Source organism: Lachnellula hyalina (genome assembly GCF_007821495.1).
Source record: "Lachnellula hyalina strain CBS 185.66 chromosome Unknown contig00098, whole genome shotgun sequence".
Taxonomy (NCBI): domain Eukaryota; kingdom Fungi; phylum Ascomycota; class Leotiomycetes; order Helotiales; family Lachnaceae; genus Lachnellula; species Lachnellula hyalina.
The window spans coordinates 1-3,112 of NW_022157212.1; the positions used below are offsets into that span (position 1 = coordinate 1).

General features: G+C 43.0%; 1 non-coding gene across 1 annotated transcript; it reads right to left on the minus strand.

The window, feature by feature from the left end:
- Nucleotides 1-2,312: 2,312 nt before the first annotated feature.
- Nucleotides 2,313-2,404, minus strand: LHYA1_G005387. Its single transcript has one exon. It is a non-coding gene; the product is annotated as a tRNA-Val (tRNA).
- Between the last annotated feature and the right edge of the window lie 708 nt (nt 2,405-3,112).

The window sequence follows — 3,112 nt, forward strand, 5'->3', positions numbered from 1 at the left end:
CAATACGTCGACTTAATCGTGGTTCTCTCTCTACCTGGGCTTCTGGTCGAGGAGGAATTAAAGGCCGTGGCAGTTGGGGCAGTTGTGTCACGTTCTCTATTGGAGCCTCGGGATAGGTTTGGAAATGAGGTACAAGAGGCATTGGACGGTCGTTCTCAGGATCAGCCGGTGAATACCTATTTTCAGCCCGTAGATGTATCCAAGCCCCCCCATCGACAGGTGGCTCTTGTCTCATATGCTGATCGCGCGGCGGTGGGTTCTGTCGTTGGGCAGGAGCCCGGTCACGCAGCGCTCTGGCTTCTCCGACTCTAAGGTCCGGTAAGTGTTCAGCCGGAGCCTCCACACCTCGTGGTGGAGGGCGTGCAGCTCTCCAAACTGGAGCAGGCTGTGGCTGTCGGAATGGTAGTTGGACATGCCATGGAGCAGCTACAGGTGGAGGACCATGTACTTCAGTCCCCCTAAGCTCTTCTTCCACTTCGATGTAGTTCATGATGGTCAAGGTCCACCGGTCGACTACATCTTGAACCTGACTCTTTCGGTGGACTGCTTTGCACAATGTAAGCTCTGCCAACACTCGTATCCACCGCGAGACTTTATCACTGAGTCCTTGGGTCATTATGTTTTCTTCAGAGAGGTCCTCGAGGATCCTGCTTGCTAGTGCTCGATCGACCTTGTTGACAGGATTTTGACAACGAACCCCCTTTTTTGTCATCCCCGTACAGGTATGGCCTTCCGCAGGTGTAACTTGAAGGGGCAGCTTGGGGTCCCAATAGATAGGCATGGCCTGTGGTATCTTGCAAAGAGAGAATTGCGAAGAAAACGACGCCCTAGAAATCGTCGTTTGATTGTTCCTATCGCTTGAGCAAAGTCAAAGGAGTTGTGAATAGATATAGTAGAATGGCTATATATTCCAGGAACTTCTTCAGTAACTAGTTCTTTGTTACAAACGACTTCATCACATAGCTATCTGTGGAACCAGCCTGTCTCTGAAACTGCAACGCACCAGTCACTTTGACGATTTAGCACTATACCACATACGCTGTTTGTTGGTGAATGGAGAAGGAGAGGAGAAGGAAAAGAAGAGTTTAAGAATGTCTTGCCCGTACAATCAATATTCTACTACGCTGCTATAGGGAACCGACAGAATTTGGTTGAAGACATTTTGGTATGTGCTTGTGATTTCTTTGGTCGTGGTTTCAAAGTGACCACGTTTAAATCTTCCAGCTTCACCTTCAGCAACATGCCGTTTAGTGTCTAAAAGCAAATCCGATTCCTGAGGTATGTTGCTGTGCAAGATCTTTATCGGTGGCGAAACAATCAAAATCACCCACTTCCTCGCCTCCCCCAGGCCTTTCGACACTACAACTCCCAATCTCACGTAGCATATTGCGACGTCGTGAACTATGCTCAATGCATAAAGTTGCTTCTTTCAGTGAGCTGTGTATTGTTTTCTTGGTTTCTTTACTATTCGTTGGTAGAAAAGTCGAAGGAGTAAAAAACATGAAGATTTTAGCTTGCTAAATTCTAGATCTTCCATATTTGCTGATTTTTCTTTCTTGCGCAAATATCAGCCCTCCAGCAGCAGCTTTCTTCTTCCTGAGGGCTTATGAAGTCATGATTAGATCAGGGAGTGATTAGACATCTATAAAGGATTCTTGTCATGTGTCAAGGGTCAGCGGAACAAAAATCAATGTAATCTTTTGTTATTCAAAACCTATAGATGCCCTACGATCGTTAGCAGAAGAGAAGAATTCGTCCTATAGTGTCTGATGTTTCATATTTGGTTCAGATAGTACACTATGGAAGTAATATAGAATTCCCCGGTTTTTATGTCAAAAACATTAATGGACGGATTCTAAAAAGTATTGGGCGTTTTCATTGTAAAAATTTTCCTTCTTTGCTCTTCTGTCTTACACACTACTAGTACGCTCACGGCCTTTTGATAGACCTGTTTATAGCATGAATGAAGAGCTTAATCCTCGAAACTTCGCATTCTTCCTGTATTTGCCGTGTTTCGCTGATCGCTCCTTGATCAAGCATTCGTATATTAATAAAGCTTGTAAGAGTAGAAAATAAGATACAAAGCATTGATTAAAACAATAAAAATAATACAAAAGATATCAAAGCGTAGGATATTAAAGCGCATTTATACAAAGACTCTAGTTCTAGGTAGGCTTAGCGAGCATCGCTTAGTAGTATACCACACATACTGGATATGTAATAATAATAATAACACCATGTAAATTAATAATATTATAAAAGAAAGACTGAGCAATTAGAGTAGCCAGGCAAAATAATAAGCCAAAAAATTATGATCAAGCTGGGGTTCGATCCCAGGACCTTCTCGGTTTATTGTCACAGTAAACTGTTAACGAGATGTGATAACCAACTACACCACCCGACCATTTGTGATTTGTGGTTCCGAATATTCTTATATTAATATACAATGGTATCTAGTCTATTTCTGCAGCTATAAGTCGTAGTCGCAGTCGTAGTGTGGTTATGTCAGTAGGTGTTACATAATATTTGTCAAAGTGGGCGGAGGGGGGTTTGGTTGTGTTGTCGGGGGAATATAACTGGGATGTGACGAAAGCGCTAGCTGACTAAGCGAAGACGCATAATCTCAACCAACAACGAATGCAACCACCAAGATCCCAACCTACGGACACTACAATTGTAGTGAAGTGACCACCTTGTAATACCAACAGGGGGTATCGTCAAGACCGACGGTATAAAAGGGTGTGAAACCCCGACATGACAGGCATAATTTACTTTCAGAACAAAAATCAGCTCTTATAAGGAATTTTTCCTATTTTAGAAATCAATAGGGTACTATAACGTCTCAGCATTCCTGGGAAAATGATAGCAGAGTCTCAAACGCACACACGACTTTAACATTATAATCATAACATGGCAAAGGGCTGACAAAGAAGCTTGGTTTTCGAACGTTCGCATACATAATTCTCTACGGGAATTAAAGCGATGAGCGCTGTAAAAGAGCACCAAGCCAAGGAAAACATCAGACGTTAATTAATTAGATTTTATATCTACACAATAAACGCCACTGCCTAGTTACCCCCATCTGCATTCCATTCCTTCTTTCCCAGCCCAT